This window comes from Panthera tigris, chromosome B4 (assembly GCF_018350195.1).
Source record: "Panthera tigris isolate Pti1 chromosome B4, P.tigris_Pti1_mat1.1, whole genome shotgun sequence".
NCBI lineage: Eukaryota > Metazoa > Chordata > Mammalia > Carnivora > Felidae > Panthera > Panthera tigris.
The window spans coordinates 128,839,863-128,862,774 of record NC_056666.1 but is presented as its reverse complement, the minus strand read 5'-3'; the positions used below and the strand labels follow the sequence as shown (position 1 = coordinate 128,862,774).

Here is a 22,912-nt window from a genome sequence, read left to right as displayed (position 1 = left end):
CTTTTCCTTCTACTCGAGATGGCCAAAAGTTAGATTCTTAGCATACTGCTTTTGAAAAGCTGTTCAAAACAGATACGTATTAGAGTATGACCATTCCGTGTCATTTTCTTTTTTTCTTTCTTTCTTTCTTTCTTTTTTTTTTTCCATTCCATGTCATTTTCAAGGCTCCCTGTTCATTGTTTTATGGTCTTTTTTCCTCTCCGTGTATTTCCTTTCGGTTAGTTTCTTTGGTGGTATTATCAAGTGTGCTAATCTTTTCTTCTGGAGTGTCTAATCTGCCATTAATCCAATCCAGTGTGTAGTTGTTGCCTTTTTTCCATTAAATCTCAGACAATATAGTTTTCACCTCTGGCATTTGATGTGGATCATATATGTATCTTTATCTTTCATGTCTCTTAACATGCTCGGTTTTTCTTTTACATACAATTTTTCTTGAACATGTGGAATACAAACGTTTTAATATCCTCGTCCACTAATGCTGACATCTGTATTAGTTCTGGGTCAGTTACCATTGATTTTTCTCATTATGGACTATATTTTTCTGCTTGTTTACATTGCCTGGTAATGTTTGGTTAGATGCCAGACGCTGAATTTTTTACCTTGTTGGAGGCTTAGATATAATACGTATCTATTTCAATAAATACTCTTGAGCTTTGTCTACAGCACCGCTGAGTTTCTGAAAAATGGTTTGCTCCTTTCAGGTCTTGTTTTTTTAAGTTGTGTTAGAAAGGGCCAGAGCTGTGTTTAGTCTCTGGTTAGTTTTACCTCACTGTTGAGGTTCTTAGTACTCTAACTGATGTTTCCGAAATAACCAGGTTTTGCACTCTCATCATGGGGAAACAGGCTCTGTTGATGGCACTGTGTGATCTCCTGGCATTACTCCCTCCACCTCCTTCAGGTGGACGTTTCCCCAGCCTCGGTAGCTCCTCACAGAACGTGCAGTGATCATGACTGAGCTGAATATTTGAGGGCAACCCCGGGCGCATCTTCGGAGTTCTCTCTCTGTGCAGCTTTCTTTTTTTCTCTGGCGCTCTTCCCTGTGAACTCCAGCTGTCTTGGCTTCCCTGCACTTGGAGCTCACTGTCTTCAGCTCATGGGGACTACCTGGCTCTCGCTTCTCTCTGTGCCACAGCCTGGAAACTTTCTCCAGGCAGTAAGCTGGGCGGTTATAAACGTCACCTTGGCTTTTCCTGTCTGAGGGATCAGTGTCCTTCTCTGCCTCCTGTACAGCGTCTCGAGTGCTGTACGTCATGTATTTTGTTCTGGGTTTTTTTGGAGCAGCAAGAGAAGTCTGTCTGGTTCTTGTCACTTCACCTTGATTGGAAGCCGAAGGAAACCACTTATTTTTAATTGAAAGCTAAGTGGTATCTCATTTAACATATTCCTAATTGATGAATGAAAACTCAATTGAACAGTAATTTCCGGGAGTATTGGGGAATGCATAGTATGTATAAATAATTAAAATACGAGGTGGAGCATGGTAGATTACATGAATATGACGTCAGTAAACTACCATTAGAGTTCAGATGAGGAAATAGTTTGGAAAGCTTGGCAGCAGCAGAAAGGGTGAGACGAATGGCTCTGGTGGACGCACATGGGCGTGTGTGTGCATTATGCAAGACATTATCTCAGTTTAGAACCAAATTCTAGAGTACTGAATGAGACACAGTGGTAGAATAATTTCAGAGAGAGTCTAGGACTCTCTAATTAAAGGTAAAAATAGTTATTTGTTTTTAATTTTTCAAAAACGTTTATTTATTTTGAGAGAGAGAGAGAGAGCGAGCGAGCCAGGGAAAGGCAGAGAGAGAGAGGGAGAGAGAGAATCCTAAGGAGGCTCCACACTATCAGCGCAGGGCTCAGGCTCACAAACGTGAAGATCATGACCTGAGCCAAAATCAAGAGTCATACGCTTAACCGACTGAGCCACCCAGGTGCCCCTAAAAATAGTTCTTTAACAAAAATACATGGACAGGATCACAGGAAAAATAGTGTTTCTGGGTTTTTTTTTTTTTTTTTTAATGTTTATTTTAGAATGCCCCAGTAGTTAGACTTGTAACCATTGCTCTTTCATTGGTTTTCAGGTTCTCTAGGAATTTCAGTGGGGAGAGGGTGCTGTGGAACGAAACACGTTGCACGTATCAAAGAATGTGGGTGGCACTGCTTGGAGTTTTCCTAACGTTGGTTGAAATGGTTGTCTGTCATCTGCTAGTGTAGCAACTTGAGCAAAAGTTCACCCAAGTGTCTGCTTTCATATGCTGTCCTCTCTTGAGGAGCCAGGAGGCATTTTTGAGAAACTGGGGACGTAGGTGTTTTGTTTGGGTTAATCTCACTTTGCCTATGCTTTTATATAAAGTGAGAAGAATGTGGTTGTCCCCCCACCCCCCACCATTTATGCTGATGTGACTATTTATGTGAAAAGGAGTATGAAGATCTTTAAAGTTATAGCTCAGCTGTTAGGCCTCACGTTGTGAACTATATTCTCTTTCCCTTTTGTCTTCTTCCTTCACAAATAGTGGTTATTAGCTGTGTGTGTGTGTGTGTGTGTGTGTGTGTGTGTGTGTGTGTGTGTGTAAGTCAAACAAAGAATTTTGTATTCACGATCTCAGTTCATTCTTATGGATGCCCCATTTAGGTAGCTATCCCCTCTCTTATTTTGCAAATAAAAATACTGAGGCATTGAGAGATTTAATGACTTCTCCAAAGTCACACGGTTGTACATGGTAGAGCCCGGGTTAGAACCCATGTTTATCTTCCAAAATTTATGCTGTTTATACCCCTTTTTTGATGATAGCCATTACCTGAAGCATAATATGAAGAATATAGGCCTTAATGTTTATTTAACTTCTTCTTCTTTTTTTTTTTTAAGATTTTATTTTTTTAAGTAACCTTTACACCCAGCGTGGAGTTTGAACTCACGACCTTGAGATCAAGTCATATGCTCCACCAACCGAGCCAGCCAGGCGCCCCTCACCTTTTCTTTATGTATCTTTATAACTCACCTTTAGCCAAAACCTTCAGAAATGTCTGCTCATTTTCTTGGAGTCTTGGGTTCCTTTGGGAAAGTACAGAATTGATCAATTTGACAATACTGTACACAGCATTAGCTTCCTGAAATTTTATCGCAGCACAGAGGTTTTACAGTTTGATGGTTTAGTAATCATATGGGAGCATTTGTACAGGATAAGAGAGAAATGAAAGTGTTGCCTTATTACAGTAGCTCTTAGCCACTTCGGGCGGGAGAGCGGATAAACTACTTAATGGCACTCTTGACTCTCTCTGTTGCAGAGAAAATACTTTGTTCCACATGGTAATGAGCCTAATGTTTCTTCCTTTTTAGTGCATTCTGTCCCTTGGGTAAGGCTTCTTTATCATAGAATCATTGATTCTTACAACTCAACTTTAGTTTACAAATCTGGATGTGGATCCAGAGAGGAGGTGAATTGTCCAAGGTCATTTGGCGCAGTAATGGCAGAACTGGAGCTAGAACTCGGTTTTCCATAGTCCCTGTCTGGTGTTCTTTCTACTGTCAGAACATCCTCCTGGGAAGTTCAGACCTTTAACAACAGATGTTTAGTCTGTAAAGGCGAAAATATCAAGTTCTTTTGCTCCTCATTCCTAAAAGGGAAAAATCTTAAAATGAGTAAAAGGCTCAACTTGTGTATCTTGGGAATTCTTTGCTGGAAAATTATTCTTTTTAAATTATTTTTATTTGTTTATCTTAGCACAAGCCGGGAAGAGGGACAAAGGGAACCCAACGCAGGGCCTGGGGTCATGACCTGAGCTGAAATCAAGAGTTGGATGCTCAACCGACTGAGCCCCTGAGTCATCCCTGGAAAATAATTCTTGAATGAAGCTCGATAGTCCAGTTGATGGGGTAATGGTAACAATGCAGTTATAGGTGAGGAAGATTGTAAGCAGGAAGAAGAAATAAACATGCCCTTTGATTGTTTCTGTTTAAAGATGCTTGAAGATTTTTTTTTGTCTTTGTTTGTTGAGCAGTTGGTTTGACATGGAAAGATAAAAAGTGCAGAGTGAGGGGTGCCTGGGTGGTTCAGTCGGTTAAGTGTCCAGCTTCGGCTCAGGTTATGGGGTCACGGTTTGTGAGTTCGAGCTCCTCATGGGGCTGTGCGCTAACAGTGCAAAACCTGCCTGGGATTCTCTCCCCCCGCCCCTCTCTGCAGCCCCCAACTTGTGCACATGTGCTCTCTCTTAAAATGAAATTAAAAACAAACAAAAAACCAAAAAAAAGTGTAGAGTGAAATCTGAGGGTGTTTCATCGCTAAGCACTATTGAAGTTTAGACCGCCTTTGGGTTCTCTTAGGAACAGATTTTGGATCTCCAATCTGGGTTTTCTGCATACCTTCTTCCTTAAGTTGATTATCCTCTCTTACTCTGGGACAGGTTTTCCGGTTTTAGCATAACACCTTATTTGCGATCACTTTTTGGATCAACTTTTCCAACACAGGACTCTAATTCCTTCTCTAGGTTTCTTTGTCTCGCTGTGGTCCAGGATTAAACATGGCAGTCACTAGTTTATATTTCATGGCCCTTCTATTCTGACCAAAGGGTCAGAGTCTATGGCAGGCCTTATTGATCCGCGTGGTAGAGAGGTGTAGGTACCGGGAAGTGTTTTTCTCCCTTTAGACCGCCATCTGATCTTGGTCCCTATTGTGTTTGTGAAGGAGGCGGGAGGTGAAGAATTAGGTGTTCTAATTGGCAGGTACTTGATTTTTGTTTTGTTTTGTTTTCTGAGAGTGATTAGACTCATGAAGGTCTTTTATATTTGTCACGATTCAGACATGGTGCTGAGTGAGCTTGTAGGTGACATGTGGACTGTGACTTACGGTGCACACATACATGTATACACAGTGGAATACTACTCAGCCATAAAAAGAAGGAAACCTTGCCATTCATGGTCACACGATTGGACTTTGAAGGTACTGCGCTAAATGAAATAAGTCAGAGAAAAAAATAGTAGTTCTGATACTTCCTGAGTTGCTTTGCTTCCTGTACTCCAAATGCATATAATTTACTAAAGCGTCAGGACAAGGATGTTGCAAGAATTGTAGTAAACACTTCTCATTTTCCTTCAAGCTTCTCCAGTTTGCTTTCAGTGAATCTTGGTGTTCTTAAAGGGTTAAAGAAACGACGACATTCACTACCCCATGTTCTTTAGGAAAGCTGAAAAGGAACCTGATGTTAACTAAAATTTAAATTAAAAAAGAAAAGGAACTTGAATTCTAGAGCTTGCTTATGGTTGAAATCTTTTGCAGAAAAAAAATCATGACTTCTGGGTCAAGTTCTGGGACATTCCTGCAGCCCCCATCTCTTGTAAGAGCCCACTGGCATAACAGTGTAGAAGTGTAAACGTAAACCAGTAACAGCAGACAGAAAAGGGCGAAGAGCGATACTGCTAATGAACAAGAGAGTTAAACACATTTTTGGAGAAATTAAAGCAAACGGGAACCAACTGATGGATAAATGGAGCGGAAGCTAAAGCCTAACAATGAGTATAGGAGCGGCTAGGGGTGTGTAGGCCAGTCTCTCCAGCAGGAACCCCAGAGAGGCTCTGGACTCAGCGAGAGTGAAGAAGGAATAGGAAATGGCGATTCTGGGTGTATTCTGTACGGATCACTTCAACCGTGTGGCATTTCCATAGCCTTTCCGCTGCCTTCCCGGTGGAGGCAGCCAGCATTTGTGGCGGCTCCTTTCTCCGGCACCAGAACGAGGAAAACCAGAAACACCAGAGGGTTTGACCCTGAAGAACTTGATCGGGAATGCTTGGGGAAATTGAATGTAATTCTTTCTGTATTAGGTATTGGCACCCCTTCCTTGAGTCCCATACTTGGGGAGGAGATCATTCCACACTTTCCTAGCAGCTTGCAATAAAACAAAGCCTACTGGTTGACATGCTCTTTTTTTTTTTCTTTTTCTTTTTCTAAATCTCATACTGAGTTCCCAGTTAGAATTTTAATTCCAGGGAGAGAACTAGTCAGAAAACAGATTATACAATAGCAGAGAAAACCCACACCAGCTAACCAAGTCCTTATACCTGGATCATTGGTGCGTGAAGACCATTAGCCATATTAGAGGGTCCTTCAGCATGACAGAGACCACAAAAAAAACAAAAAGAAAAGCTGACCCTCTGGGGAAACAGACAACGCAAGAAATAGAGGAAAATTTAACACAACATTCCAACTAATGGAGTCAGATTCAGGAAGTTAATACATTCATAAACCCATTATTGGGTAAGGGGTGCGCCTGGGTGGCTTAGTCGGTTAAGTGACTGACTTTGGCTTACGTCGTGATCTCACAGTTTGTGGGTTCGAGCCCCGCATCAGGCTCAGTGCTGACGGCAGAGCCTGGAGCCTGCTTCGGATTGTGTCTCCCTCTCTCTGCCCCTCCCCCACTCACACTCTGTCTCTCTCTCTCTCTCTCTCTCTCAAATAAATAAACATTAAAAAAAACACCCCACATTACTGGTATAATGAAAAGGGAGCAATGTGAGAATGCAAAAGAGGGATGGAGATCAAGAATGTGACTGTCAAAAGAAAACATGCCACAGACAAATAGAAAATAAAATTGAAGATAACCTCCCGAAATGTAGAGCTCTAAGACGCAGAGATGGAAGATACAAAGGGTAAGACAGATGGCTTCCTTAGTGTTCTTTACAAAGTGAAGACAGAGACAAAACCTTCCCTGCTGAATTACATACGAAACAGCCAAGATCCAGAAACAACCTCAGTGTCTCCCAACGGGTGAATGGATAAAGAAGATGTGAGATACACACACATACCTGGATACACAGTGGGATGCTACTCAGCCATAAAAAGAAGGAAACCCTGCCCTTTGTGACCACAAGGATGGACTTCGAAGGCATTGCGCTAAATGAAATAAGCCAGAGGAGAAAAGAGCATGTGATTTCACTTACATGTGGAATCAAAAAACAGGGGACTTGGGTGGCTCAGTCGCTTGAGCATCTGACTCTTGATTTTGGCTCAGGTCATGATCCCAGGGTCGTGGGATGGAGCCCTGTGTCAGGCTCCATGTTGGGTGTGGAGCCTGCTTAAGACTCTCTCTCTCCCTCTCCCCCTCTCCCCTTCTCCCCTTCTCTCTCTCTCTCTCTCTCTCTCTCTCTCTCTCAAATTTAAAAAGATCAATTTCTAAAGAAAACAAAAGACTGAATGAACATAGATCCAGAGAACAGATTGGTGGTGGTTATCAGAGGGGAAGGGGGTCAATTGTACGGTACCAGGTGATAATCAGACTTATTAGGATTATGGTCACTTTGTAGTGTATACAAATATGATTTATTATGTTGTACACCTAAAAGGAATATAACATACCAATTTTACCTCAGTTAACCAAAAGCAGAAAAAACTTTACCAACTGATACTGTTGGGAGTACAGTCGTAGGAAAGCAGGGATGAGGAAAGGGGAGTGAAACAAGGAAGGTGGGCTGGCCATAGCCTTGTTATAGGTGTTGTTGATTACAGATCTTCGACTTACCACGGGGTTATGCCCTGATAAACCCATCGCAGGTTGAAAGTGTGGTAAGTCAAAATGCATTTAAATGCATTTAATGCTACCAAACGTCCTAGCTTAGCCCAGCTTACCTTAAACATACTCACAACACTTAAGTAGCCTACAGTTAGCAAAACCATCTGCCAAAGCCTGTTTTATAACAAAGTGCTGAGTGTCTCACGTAATTCATCGAATACGGTACTGAGAAACAGAACGGCAGTCTGGGTGCAGAATGATCGTCAGTGTCCAGGTTGTTGTCCCTCGTGATCACATGGCTGACTGGGAGCTCTGGCCGCCTCTGCCCAGCATCAGGAGAGAAGACCGTCCTGTATATCAATCTAGCCAGGGGAAAGACCCAAATTCATAATTCTAAGTATGGTTTCTACTGAATACGTATCTCTTTAACACCATCATAAAGTTGACCATCGTTAAGTTGGGGATCGTCTGTATTTCATTTCCGTAGAAGTTTTCAGAAGGGTTCTGTAGAACTGTTGTTCCTCTTGCTGGTCCATCCGAAGGGAGTGCGGAGAGGCATTTTATCTGCTGGTTGCCACTCATCTGTTTCTCCCCCTTTGGTCAGAGTTTGCCATGTGAACAGTTAGCTCACACAGGCCTTGGCCTTCATTGGCCTCAACGGGGAGGCCAGGTCCTACATCCTGTGTGCCCAGGTCTAGAGTGATGTGTCATCTAAGCCTGGAGAAGTAGGAATTGGCACTCCAATGGCAGCCTCTGGCCTCGGACCCGCTGCCTTTCAAGAAACTGTTAAAAGATGGTCATTCCCAAGAGGGTTGGCAAAGGGAGGGATTAGGGGACTGCTCCTTTTTATTATGAGCTCTTCTGTACCCATCTGATTTGCTATTGTATACATGCATTAATTTGAGAAAAGTGAAAATTAAATTTAAAAAGGGAAAATAAATTGCCAAAAACACCCTCAAAATAACTATGAAAGATCTTTTAGGATGCATTTGGGGAAAAAAAATGAACTTCAGATATTGAAAGGTAAAATCTAATTAGTAGTTTATATCAGGAGAATCTTCTTTTAAGAAAATTGGACTTACAGACTCGAACCTTTCTCCTTTCCCACCCATTCCTGCCTCACTGCCCGCTTGCATACAGCCCCATGGGACTGAGGTCTAGGAGCTCCTCCCCGTCCCCCAGGGCCACTGCCAGACCTGGACTCTCCTTGGATTACCCCAGCACACGGTCCCTGACCTGCTTCCCTCTAGCTCTGCTGTAGCTCTTGTACCCATTCACCCGTTGGGAGACACTGAGGTTGTTTCTGGATCTTGGCTGTTTCGTATGTAATTCAGCAGGGAAGGTTTTGTCTCCGTCTTCACTTTCTAAAGAACACTAAGGAAGCCATCTGTCTTACCCTTTGTATGTTCCATCTCTGCGTCTTAGGGTTTGTGGTGTTCCCTTCCTCGTGTCCCCTGTGTTTCTCCATGCCGGATGGGTTTGGGTCTCTTCCTGTCCTAATTTTGGTTGTATCTCTTAAAAATTAACAAAACCTGTAGTTATTTGTACACTCTACTAGGCTGGACGTATTTCTTTTTTTTTTTCCCCCTTTTAACAAGCACTTATTGAATGTTTATAAGGCAGTCAGCGGAGATGCAACAATTGATTAGACCTGGACAGTTACCTGCCCTCAAAGAGTCCATGTTCTACAGAGGTGATAGATATGTAAACAAATAATTAAAAAAAAAAATTTTTTTAATTGTTTGTTTACTTTTGAGAGAGAGAGAGACAGAGCACAAGCTGGAGAGGGCAGAGAGAAAGGGAGACACAGAATCCGAAGCAGGCTCCAGGCTCTGAGCTGTCCGCACAGAGCCTGAGGCGGGGCTGGAACCCATGGACCGTGAGATCATGACCTGAGCTGAAGTCAGACACTTAACCAACTGAGCCACCCAGACGCCCCTAAACAAATAATTTCAATAGAATAGAAGTGCTGTAGTAGAGTTACGTATTAGGTTCAGTGGGAATACGCGGAGGGAGTGATTTTTTTCCTATTTGGAGGAGGCAAGAGAAGCCTCCGAGAACAGTGGATGACCGGACTAAATATTAAAGAATGTGTACAAGCTAGGCAGATGGGTAGGAAGGAGAGCGGCTTTCTAAGCAGAAGGACTGGCAGGTGCAGAGAAACTGGAGGTGAGATAGCACAAGGTGTTTTCCAAGACGTAATACACGTAAGAGCGCCACCTGGGCCCAGCTGAGCCGCTGTCATCTCTCAGGTGGGTTATTACTATAGCCTCCTAACTGGCCTGCCTGCTTCTGCCTTGCCCGGTGGTCCATGTGAAACCTAACCCTAACCATGTCAGTTGGCTCAGAACCCTCGCCGGAGAGGAAGGGCCCAAATCCCTGCAGTGGCCTTAAGCTTGGTAAGATTTCTACCCAACACCTCTCTTTCCCCGCTGCCACCTTTCTCCATCTCCTGCCACTCTGTTCTTGCTTATTCTGGTTCAGTCGCACGAGGCCGCCTTGCTCCTAGTTCCTAGAGTCAGCTGAGTACGTTTTCACATCTGAGGCTTTGCGCTTGTGTTCCCTTTGTCTGCGGCGGTCTTCCCCCAGACAGACACATGGCTTGCTCTCTGAATTTCTTCAGGTGTCTGCTCGGTCGTAACCTTCCCTGACTCCCTGCTGTCAGATAGCGGTCCTCTGTCCCTCCAGCCCAGTACCCCTGTACCCCCTTCCTTGCTTTCTTTTCCTCCATGGCTCCCCATCTGTTTCTTGTGTGGCTTGCCTGTTTCTTACTTGTCTTTCCTTACTAGAATGTAAACTTCCCAAGGGTAGGAACGTTGTCTTTGTAGTCGCTGTTTCCCCAGCATCTAGAACCAAGTGTCTAGCCCCTCATAGGTACTCAGTAAATACTCGGCAGCAAGAATCAAAACTGGATGGGTGAAGGATTTTGGACTTGAGAGTGTAGGCATCGAGGAGCCTAGGATTTTCAGAAGAGAATTAGTTAACGATATCTTCCTGGGAGCTGCTTAAAAATGGATTGCCTGGGTGGCTCGTTCGGTTAAGTGTTGACTCTTGATTGCCGCTCAGGTCATGATCTCATGGCTCGTAGGTTTGAGCCCCGCATCGGACTCTGTGCTGTCAGTGTGAAGCTTGCTTGGGATTCTTTCTCTGTCCCTCTCCTGCTCTCTCTCTCTCTAAAAATAAATAAACTTCTAAAAAATGGATTAGGCTGAGGTTGTTTGCAGATGGGAGAATGACTGGAAGAGAGATTCTTGGAATAGCCTGCATGGGAGGTGATGAGAACGGAAGCGCCTGTTCACCGTTTGCCGTGCACAGAGCGCGGATACTCGCACAGCCTTTCAACGAGCGTGTGTGTTGAATACAGGACTGTAATCGCTTGTCTTCTGTGGGAAGTATTTAAGAACAATTCTTGATATCGTGGTGAGCTTTTTGCAGACTCCTAAAACTAGGAAGAGAAAAGGTTCTTATGTGTTTTACAGACTTAGTGCTTCAGAAGCAGATAATCAACTGTCCGGTCGATTCAATTAGCAAACATTTTCTAAACATCAACTGCTGTGTGCTCATCATTTAATGAGGAAGCTATGGATGAAGCAGCATGCGATTCAGCCCATGGTCTACGTAGGGGCTTTACTTGTGAAGTAAATAGAGGAAATACAAGCCATCATGTAGTTGTGCTTGCAGACAGAAGGCAGTTTTGTTGGGGGAAGGGTATAGGGAAAAATTTTGGCTCTTACTGTATGTTACGTGATTTACTCATTTGAAGAAGTGAACTATAATAGAACATCCAATGCTATATATATAAAGAATAATTCAATATTTTCTGATTCAGGAGGCACTACAAAATCTTCCTAATATTTTATGCTGAACCTGAGTTAACGGCTTTTTTTCAAGGATATTGCAGTTTAACGTATAGAAGATATGAACTTAATTGCCCATGAAGACAAAATAAAGAGTAAGTTGATTTAAATTGTATTGAAAATTTGGTTAAGATAAAGAATAATCACCCATGAGTTGTATAAATCAATTATATTGACTAGAATAGACAACCAACCATATTGGCTGTGGGGACCTTCCGTTTCCAAGGAAGCAGGTAGCTGGACCAGAGTATTTCTTATTGTCTCCTGTGGGTGGAAGACATGATTCATGGATGTTTGAGGTTCTAAATACTGCTTACAGAAGATACGGAAGAAAGAGCTTTTAGGAGGTTGGAGACATTAAGACTATTATAGGGTTTGTCGTTTTTAACCTAATAGACTATTGGTTTGAATGACTCTATTCTGAAATATTTATTTTTCTCTTTAAATATTCATAGCTTTGAGATGGCAGAACTCAGCCTCAGGGGAGAGGTCAGCCTGCCTTTTTTCTGAGTAATTTGAAAGCTGTGTGTGTGTGTATGTGTGTGCGTGTGCGTGTGTGTGTGTGTGTGTGTGTGTGTTGAAGGCAAGTGATTTGGATACAAAGCCTATACCTGTCCTTAGACTTGCATATGCTAGATCCTCTAAATTATTTTTATTGTAAACATGAATGTACAATATATTGTATTTCCTGTTTTATTTTTATTTATTCTTTGCAAGGGCTCAGGATTGCACTTGGTCCCCTCCTGCACTCCATCTGCCCTTTGGTTAAAACTACTGTAAAAGAAGGAACCATTGTTAGGCTTCCATTTCAGTAGGTTTGCATTTAAAAAAAAAAAAAAAAAAACTAGTTTTTATTCTCTTATCTGTAGGTTCCATATAAGAAGATCCCTCTACTTTGAGGTAATTTACATTTATGGCCACTACTACCTTCCTCTCAGCACTTCCTCCCTCCCTAATCTCTGCCCTTCTTCTAGAAGTGTAGCCGCTAAGGGCATTTTCTAGCAGCACCTACTGTCACCATAATTCTCATCATGCCAGCAAAGCCTCTCAGCATTTCCCAAACCACCTGTACCTGGAGTACCAGGGCCCTGATACGACACACTGAATCATAATCTGTGGGGGGAAGGATCTTGATCTCAAGAAAAAAATGTTCCCGGGGTGATCATTATGCACAATTAAATATGGGAATCTTCACTCTCAAGGAGCCAGGTCAAAGATGAGTATGTGGGTGTGCGTGGCACAGCGTAGAGGAGGGGGCCCATACTGCGTGCGTTAGTGATCTTACTGAGACTTTAGCAGGAATAGATGTGCCCCTAGACTATTTTCTTGGAATCAGATAATACTTTCCCTTAAATTTAATATTTTAGTCGGTGATGGGCCTTTTACTACTATAATCATTATGACACAGTCATTAAATCTGTCCTTGTGAATTTCCTCTGGATCCCAGCCATGTACTCAGTCACGGACAACCAAATGAAGAATGAACCGTTTGAACTGATCCTGAACTCACAAACTAGAGGCTGCAGGGAGTCTCCCTGTGTAGGCTTTTCCTTCCAGTTCTAGATCTACCTGCAGATTGTCTGACATGTCATGGCTCTGGGTATGATTTATATTCACTGTCAAAGAGAAAACACATGACTTTTATCTAACTTATTTTGCTATCAGAAATCTTTTCGGGACTGTTAGATACTGATATTTTCAGCTCCAGGTGTTCAGAGGGTGAAACCCTGCTGACAGGAGAAATGGAAACACTTCTGTTTCACAGCCCTCCCTCCAGGTTATTATGGTAGTTTGAAGAACAAAAGGAGGCAGGAATAGTATAATAACCTCACTGTTTTTAGATTGGCAGAGGGGGACGTTTGTGTTCAATACAGAGTTATTTCAAATACCAAAGGACAGAGATTTGGGGCGGCCCAGTTTTAAGTGTGGGGGTAAATGAAGACCCTAGAATGAACTTCACTGAGTGTCTGGTAAATGTGTGTTGTTTTGTCTTTGTGCGTATCCATTCATTTTCTTTCTCGAGGTCTTCTTAGCCTATTGTTCTTCTACAGAGGTTTATAAATTACTTTAGTTGATTCTTGATCTTAAATCCAGCGTTCTGTTTTTTACCTTTCTGTGAGAGGGTCACAGACATCAGGCGGGCACCCCGGCTTTTGGGACAGGGTCTGAGAAGAATGGCCGGCCTTTTCTTAGGCTCTGTCAGCTGAGTGCTTTTTATAAACCCTTTTTTACAGAGGCAGGTAGGGTTTGAGATCTGAGCCTATCCAGGCAAATCCTAGGGGGTACGAATTATCTAATTTGTAAAATGCTTGAAGGCAGGGGCGCCTGGGTGGCTCAGTCGGTTAAGCGTCTGACTTTGGCTGAGGTCATGATCTCATAGTTCATGGGTTCGAGCCCCGCGTCAGGCTCTGTGCTGACTGCTCAGAGCCTGGAGCCTGCTTCGGATTCTGTGTCTCCCTCTCTCTGCCCCTCCCCTGCTCATTGCTCTATTCTGTCTCTCAAAAATAAACGTTTAAAAAAAAATAAAATACTTCAAGGCAAAAGTATTTTCTTTTGGTTACAAAGCTAGAGAATTAATTTCCATTTTTCCTATAGCATGACGAAAATGGTAAGTGACCCTGGCCAGGATGATAAACTGGTGAGAGGATCCTCTACCTAAATAACAAAATGATCATTGTTGTGAAGGTGTAAATAAAACGCATATCGATCCCTTTCTTTCAGCGATTCATTCTGATCATAGATGTAATACAGGAATTGGGAAACTTTTCTCTTGCGATAGGATTTGCAGCCCGTTGCTTAGAAGCAGCAGATAGCAGATCAAGTATAGAAGTGGGACTTGAGATTACCAAAGTGAGAAAATGAGGATGAGGCTGGGAAATAAATGGGAAGGAGCGGCTGAGTGCCATAGTTCGTCGAGTGTCCATCTCTTGATTGGCTCTGGTCGTGATCCCAGGGTTGTGGGATTGAGCCCCCCCTCTGCACTGGGTGGGGAGCCTGCTTGAGATTCTCTCTCTTCCTCCCTCTGCCCTTCACCCCTGCTCGTGCGTGTGCAACACACACATGCGTGCACTTTTCTCTCTCTCAAATAAAATTAAAAAGAAAAAGAAACGGGAAGGTATAAACAAAAATACTCTTCTTTCTCCAAGATTCCATGGACTTTAATTATCCTACAACAGTTAAGGCAAACAATTCTATTTGGGACCACTCTTTCTGTGTTCTCTTAAAGTACTTTATGTTTAGCTCTATAGCGCAAATAATGTTGATGTAATTATTAGTTTAAATGCCTGTCTCACCTTTTAAATTTGGTCCTACAAAAGAAAAGGTACAAAAGACCACCCCAGGGGTGCCTGGGGGGTCTTAGTCAGTTAAGTGTCTGACTCTTGATTTCAACTCAGGTCATGATCTCACAGTTTGTGAGATCGAGCCCCACTGACAATATGGAACCTGCTTGGGATTGTGTCTCTCTCTCCCTCTCTCTGCCCCTTCCCCTCCCAAAATAAATAAACTTAAAAAAAAAAAAAAAAAAAAAAAAAGCAAAATCTTATTTTTGCCCTTGTGCTTCCCCTCCCCCTGATGTTAAAGACTAGGATGTTGTAGGTGCTTAAATGTCAGTAAATAACGGATTCAAGTAATACTCAGAATAACTCCATGTAACAGAGAATATATTTAAGAAACAATAACAACATAGACTCGTTTACCCCAAGCAGTGTGACTTGTGAATAATGAGAAAACTTTTCTTTCAGGTACTGATGAAAGTGCGTGGGTGAATGGGTCCTGAATAGTGAGTCTGCAACTATAAGTCTTAAAAAGCCATCTTGTTCTGCCTATTGCCTATAACTGGTTGGTTGCCACATTCCTTAAATTCCCCCACAGCAGCTCTTGACTCCGTTTTCTTGGCCCCATTACCCTGCTTAGGTCCACATCTTCTCCAGTATGCTACAAACACCTCCTTATTTCTGCCCCCTAATTGCCAACCCCCAAGTATATCCCACATCCTGTTATCTTTACATGAGCTACAACTCTGCTATTCTCCTATTTTGATGGCTCTTCATTACCAAGGAATACTAGTTAAAACCGTCCGTACCGAACAGATTTGGATATTGGGATACTCACTATAGAGCAAAGCATCAGAAAGGATCAGGGAGAGGTTCCAAGTAGGTCTTTTAGACTGGGAATATGATTAACTCAACCAGCAGAAATAAGAAAAGACCATAATAAACTCACTTTTTAGACACACAGAATTTGCAGTGTAAGTGGGACACGGAAGGCGGAAGGATGGGATCTGAGGAGGAAGAGTGCCCCCCGGAAGAACCGGATGCAGGGTACGATCGAGTCGGACGTCTGGCACTGTATTCGTAGTTTCACTTGCTCTCTTTGCATCTGTGCAACAGCCTCTATGGTAAACAGTCCATTTTGCAGCTAGAGAAGCAGGCTAGAAAGGCTTGCGTAATTCGTCTGTACCTGGTAATGGTATGATTGGGATTTTAACTCAGGTCTGTCTTTCAGGCTCATGCTCTTTTTTGTTTTTACTCTGCATCCCATGAAAGCATGGGAGAGAGGACATGGTTGGGCCTAAAAATATTTGGAAGTCACCCGTAGGTAGGTAGCAATCAAAGCTCTCAGATTGCTGTGGGTGAGGGAATAGACGGATAAAGGGGTTGAGACTTGGCCCCTGGGTTATACATTTTTTCTGTGTGACAGGAACCGTTTGCTGTGATTGTGTATTTGATTTTAGAATTAAAACATTTAGCAGAGTTCACATTGTATACCAGAAGACCATATATGGTAATGTATCACCTCTGGTACTCCATGTGATTGAAAGGAGAAAGATGTCATTCTTTTTTTTTTTTTTTTAATTTTTTTTTTTTTTTTAATTAATGTTTCCTCTTTATTTTTGAGAGCGGGGGGCGGGGGGTGGGCGGTAAAGGGCAGAGAGAGAGGGAGATACAGAATCCGAAGCAGGCTCCAGCCTCTGAGCTGTCCACACGGAGCCCTCTGTGGGGCTTGAACCCATGAGCCATGAGATCATGACCTGAGTCGAAGTCGTATGTTTAACCGACTGAGCCACCCAGGCGCCCTGTGAGAGACATCCTTCTTAGCTTTTGTGTTTGTGAGATTGAAGGAAATCGTGAACCTAAAGCACTGGCACATAAATGTTGATTTCTTTTCTCTCCGAAAGGTACTCTACCATTTCTTTCTTCCTACCCCAACATTCTTCTCCAATTTGATATCAACCCAAGACAACATTTGTTTCATTATATGTTATCCTTCGTTAGTTACACTCTCTACTCTAGCCAAACGAAGCAGTTTGCTACTGTAGTGTGCCTGTGTGTGACTTCCCATCTTAATCCTTTATTTAAAATTTTTATTTATTGCTTAATATTTATTAGGCCCGGTATGGGATTCTACAGTGTACGAAACAGTCGCCACTCATCATAAAGAAGCTTTTAATAGGAGAGATAAGGCACTTACCGAGATAAGTATAAGGCTTTGAATTTAAATATCTTGTACACATTTGTAGTGCAAGCCAAGTGCTGTGGGAATACAGGAGAGGAGAGAAATTCTTCTGACTGGAAATGGGGGTGCAACACTTGCTAAAAGTCTGCTCGGTTGGATGCTGGTCTAGATACCGCTGGTTCTTTGTCTTGTGTTAGCCTCACAGTAGATGGCGGTTACGTCTGTGTTGCAGGTGACAAAACCGGGGCTTAGTTTCTTGTTCAAAGCTACACAACTAACAGGTTACCAAGTCAGGATTCAACCCCAGGTTCATTTGGCTCTAAACCTTAATCTGTTTCCTTTACACCAGAGGTCCAAAAACTATGGCCTACAGGCCAGACCTGGCCCGCTGCGTGTTTTTGTAAGGCTCGTGAACTAAGAATGATTTTTACATTTTTAAATGGGTAGGAAAAAAAAGTCAAAAGAAGAAGAATATTTTGAGATGTGAGAATTAGATGAAATTTATGTTTCGGTGCCCATCAGTAAAGTTTTTCTGGAACACAGCCGTACTTGGCTCATTTACATACTGTCTACAGCTGCTTTTGCATTGTAACAGTGGAGTCCTGTAGTTAGTTGCATCAGAAATCAGACAGCCTGCAAGGCCTAAAATACTATCTGGCTTTTTATAGAAAAAGTCTGCTGACCCGTGCTTTATGTCGTACTTCCTTTCTAGGGATAGCTTCGTGGAGAAGGGATTATTTGAGGTGATCCTTGGTGTCCAGCTACATTTTCATTAGGCATGAATCCTCTTGGTAGGGGATACCGCATGGGGACCAGCACTGATCCCTGCTATAGCAGTCTGGCTGAGATTTGGGAAAGCACCGTATTTGGGGAATGTAGAAGTCCAGACTCACTGCAACACAGGATTAATGGATGGGAGCTGTGTGTGACATGCCTGTGAGAAAGAGGACCCCACTGGAGACACCACATGGCTCAGTGACTAGCAGCATTGGTTTGGATCTGAGTCTGCTTATGCCAGGTATTAGCTAAGTGGTTTTTTGGTAAAACACTTAACCCTTTTAAACGTTGGTTTCTTGGTCTATAAAAGGAGAATAATGGAAAGATCTCCCTTTAAAAAAAATTTTTTTTTAATGTTTATTTTTGAGAGAGAGAGCACAAGCAGGGGAGAGCAGAGAGAGAGGGAGACACAGAATCCAAAACAGGCTCTAGGCTCCCAGCTGTCAGCACAGAGCCCGACGCAGGGCTCGATCTCACAGACCACAAGATCATGACCTGAGCCGAAGTCGGAGGCTCAACTGACTGAGCCACCCAGACACCCCAGCTTCACATTTTATCTTACCAATTCTTTACAACAAGATGTGGCACTAACATTGCTATTTTATCAGTGAAGAAACTGGGGGCCGCCTGGGTGGCTCAGTCAGTTAAGCATCCACCTTCAGCTCAGGTGATGATCTCACAGTTCATGGGTTCGAGCCCCACATCGGGCTCTGTGCTGATAGCTCGGACCCTGCAGCCTGCTTTGGATTCTGTGTCTCCCTCTCTGCCCTTCCCCCGCTCACACTCTGTCTCTCTCTCTTTCAAAAATAAATAAACATTTAAAAAATGTATAAATGAAGAAGCTGAAGTGCAGGCAAGTTAGGTTACAACATACTTAAGTGTTTACAGCTATAGTAAGTGGCAAAGCCGAGATTCAAATTATGTTCTAACCATACACTTCAGCATTGCTCTTGGTAAAATGTGGCTTTTATTGGGTCTCAGGTGGATTTGATAATATTTTAAGTAGTGTTTAAGTAATGGAATAAACAAATTTGTATTGGGGAATAATACATTGAAAACACTGTCATCAGTATATCCCTTACCTTCCTTTCTGGGCATCACCTTGAGCTTTAATCAGAGATGCCATCCTAAAAAGTGTTGAGTCACACTGGCCTGAATTCTGTGTGAAATAAAATACTGTTTTCTGTCCTCTTACTATATCTCTCCTTAAACTTTTGTGTAGGTAGTAAAACAACAGTGAGATCGCAGGATATCGAATTGGTTTGTTGAATGATTATTGAGTATGAAATCATGTTATATCCCAAATTTATCTGTTTCACGTAGGTCTCTTCAGGGCTTTTCTTTTTCTTCTTCTCCTTCTTCCTCCTCGTCTCCTCCTCCTCCGATTTAAAAATAACTTTAAAGTATTTTATTTATTTATTTATTTATTTATTTATTTATTTATTTATTTAGAGAGGGAGTGAGTGCACACACAGGGGACGGGCAGAATCCAAGCAGCAGGCTTGGGATTCTCTCTCTGTCTCCCTTTGCCCCTCCCCCACTCACACTTTCTAAATAAATAAACAGCTTTTAGAAAATAAAAATAACTTTAGAAAAGCAGCTTTGTCGCTCAGTTGTGTCTTCTTACTTTTTAAACCAGGGCGTTAGAAATGCAGATAGCTTTGTTTGAAAATTTGGAAGATCTCACTTTTTAGTATTGTTGTAAATTATGTTGCTGATGGGAAGGCCAGTTAACCAAAGAATTGCTTTGTTTATAATTTCCTGTCCATTCCTGTACTAAATTCATGTGGATATTAGGAGGATTCGATGTAACCTGTTCTTTCTGTCCTCACGGTTAGCTTTCTACAAACTGGGGACCACTCTTCATCTTGGATGTTCGGTTTTATTATTCTGCTCATGCAAACCCCTTAAGTAAGAGTAGTGCCGTGAGGCTCCATGCCAGACGTCGTTCTCGGTGCTGGGGACGCATCGGTGGGCCGAACAGGCAAAACCTCTCACTTACGTTCCAACAGAGGAGACGAAATCAATGCAGTATTATTATAGATGAGAAGACAGAAATCGGGGTCGAGAGTTTCAATAGAGCGGTCAGGAAAGCTGACATGGGAGCACGGACGTGAGGGAGGTGTGAAATCAGCAGACTGGAATACCCGCGGCACACAGAACAGCGAATCCTGAAGCTGCGTGCTCCGCTTGGTGGGCCGGCAGACCTGCTCTCAGGCAACTTTCGTTACCCTGGGAGACAGTGCGAAGGACTGAAAGGGAGTACAGTTTGTTTTTTCTTCTCATCTTTCACAAAAGTCAGAATTTATATTCTAGGGAAGAAAGGGGCTTTAAAATTAAATCTTTATTAGATTCTTGTTAAGTGAGATAGAAGCCTGACTTGCATATAGTACTCTTTGTTGTCTGTCAGTCTTGTGAAAGGGAAAATTTATAGACCGCCACATGAGGGAGAAGAGAAATCATGTCTGGTTTTGTAGAGGGTAAGAGTTAATAATTCATTTTCTCAGCTGACATACACCTAAGCCTATGATTAGCCTATGATTTTAAAAACAAACCATTTTCATATTAAACATAGAGGTAAATTCTTGCCTAGAAATGATCATGTGAACTATTATCTCATAGTTTGCCCAGAGGCCAAAGTACTTCGCTTTTGAACTTATAACCTTGGAATATAGCCTGGAAATTTAATAGAAATCTGAAACCATTTAACATTTATAGTAGTAGTAGTAATAAATACTTGGGGAGACTTTCAGACATTGTAGCGTGTATGAAATAAAACGCAGAATCACTCCTATTCCAATTTCATTCCCTTAGCATATAAACCTAATGTGTTTTTCTTTCCACAAAAATAAAAGACCTTCCTATAAGGAGCAAAATAATCTACTGAGAGTTTCTTTTTGACCTTTTAGCAAAGACCTACATTTCCCCTTTTTTCAGGAAACCGCTCAGCCTCCGCCTGCCTCGTATTTTTTTGAAACACATAGCGCCAAGGGTGCACGTAGATCCTATAAAATGTTTTTACCTTTCTTCCCCTAGCCCCCACTGCTAATCGATGTGGCTGTTCAGTTGACTGGGCCGGCTTTGTAAGGCCTGCCCCCGTGGGAGAGTCAATACTGTGAACTGGTGTGCGGGTACCTCACTCCCAGCAGGGCTGGAGGGGGCGGGGGGGGGGGGTGGAGACTGGAGGCCAGAGCAGGTGAGTCTACAAGGAGCTACCTCTGAGCGAGGAAAGCGAGGCCCCCTTTGCCATGTTAATCATAACCGGGAGACTGTCTTTTAGCCTTACCGATTATTAAGTAGACCCTTCTTGCATACGGTAAGATTGTATTTATGCCTGGAGTTGGAGTATAGATCTACAGACACCTTTGGTGGTCTTTACTCTCTTTCGTTCACCAGTCTACCTGAATGTGAATTTGTTTCTTTCATATCTGACTTTAGGCCAGTACATCCTATGAGGGCTTCTGAAATAGCATGCTTCATGGGCGTCTGGGCGGCTCAGTCGATTAAGCGTCCGACTTTGGCTCCGGTCATGATCTCGCAGTTCAGGCGCTCGAGCCCCGTGTCGGGCCCTGTGCTGACAGCTCAGAGCCTGGAGCCTGCTTTGCATTCTGTGTCTCCCCTTCTCTCTGCCCCTCCCCTGCTTGCACATGCTCGCTCGCTGTCTCTCTCAGAAATAAATTAAAAAATTTAGAAAAAATTGGAAGCAGTGTGCCTCATGCCACGGGCAGGCAGGTGGGTAGGTAGATATGGATACGGCCCTGTGGAACTTGACGAAGGGAGAGGGTTATTTTATTTCTCTCTTCGGACACCCAGGAGAGCTGAGGAGAAGTCGTGTATAATACCCCAGCTTAGATAGAAATAATGAAAAGAACTTCTATGGTGATGGGTGACAAAGATACACCTTTTCCCTGAAAAATTATAGGTAAAAATTCAAGGTTTTCCTAGCATAATTTCTAAAAACTAAACAAAGGGAAGATTTTTACGTAAAGCACTCCTTAATACCACTTAGAAATGGTTCTTGGACACTGGAGACAGCTGAATTTTGATGCCTTATAACTTTGAAGTGAAAGACCGTGATGAATTTTTGTCTCTAGATAATGTCACTACCATTTTCTTGAGGATAGCACAGTAATTCAGTGCTTTAGCATTTCGGCTTCCTCTTACTGATTCCATTTTTCATGTCATTCTCTTTTATATTAAAAAAAAACGGGGCACCTGGGTGGCTCAGTCAGTTGAGCGTCCGGCTTCTGCTCAGGTCACGGTCTCGTGGTCTGTGAGTTCGAGCCCCACGTCGGGCTCTGCTGACAGCTTGGAGCCTGGAGCCCGCTTCGGATTCTGTGTCTCCCTCTCTCTCTCTCTCCCCCTCGCCCCCTCACATTCTGTCTCTCTCTCTCTTGTCAAAAATAAATAAACATTAAAAAAAAAGTTAAAAAAGAAGACTTTTGTAGGCTTCATTACAAATGTAATACCTGTTTATTATTAGGAGCCTGAGGAGATTTGGGGGTAGATATGCTTCCTGTTTTGAAGATGATGATGATTTCATGGGTGCACTTGGGTTGTAATTGTCAAGGCTCACAGTACAAATAAGTAGATGCGGTTTGTTGTGTATGTCACTTACACCTCAATAAAACTGTTCGGTTTTTTTTATTGATTAGATGACTAATCAAAATTGGACTTGTTTTGCTGTTACTATGTGTTTCCATTTGTTAGTGAAATTGAACATTTTGATGGTACCAGTCATTTGCGATTGAACATTTCATCTTCTGTGAATTGTTCAGGTATATTCTTTGCCTCATTTTCTGTTGTCCGGTGTGTTTCTGAATTTGTGTAGCCTACTCTTAGTTAGTGATGACGACCCCTTGTCTGTCTCGTCTGTGGCACTTCTTTTCTCCCTGGTTGGTTTTCCTTTTGACTTTAAAGCCCACTTCTCCCCCTTCCCTTCTCCTTTCCTTCCTAACTTACGCAGCCACATGTCTTTTTTTTTTTTTTTCCCTTCCTAGTTTTTAGGTTTCCTGCCTTATTTAAGAATCCCCCAGACCCCAGTTATGCTCTCAAGTTTTCTGGTATTTGCGTAGTTTTCATTGTTCTCTTAGATTTTATTCCTTCTCGAATTTTTCTGGTATGGACTAGGCACCGTGAAGTGCTCATTTGGATAGCCAACTTTTACAAATACCATGTGGTAAATAAACCGTTTTCCCCCAAGCAGAGTGAAGTGCTACTTTTATCTTCTGTTAATTTCCTGTATAAACTTGAATCTGTTTTAGGATTATCATGTTCTGTTAATCACTGTGTATATTCTTACTGTTGTTTCTTTTTTAAGT

General features: G+C 42.5%; 1 protein-coding gene across 14 annotated transcripts in view; it reads left to right on the top strand.

Moving 5' to 3' along the window:
* Positions 1-22,912, top strand: part of RBFOX2 (RNA binding fox-1 homolog 2) — a 280,295-nt gene that overhangs the window by 191,587 nt on the left and 65,796 nt on the right. Inside the window, exon 1 of one of the 14 annotated variants that reach the window (XM_042993166.1) lies at positions 11,336-11,452. The exons of the other annotated variants lie outside the window; for them this stretch is intronic. The gene's annotated coding sequence lies outside the window, so the exon portion shown is untranslated. Of the gene's footprint in view, positions 1-11,335; positions 11,453-22,912 lie in introns of those variants that run through there. 14 annotated transcript variants of the gene reach the window in all.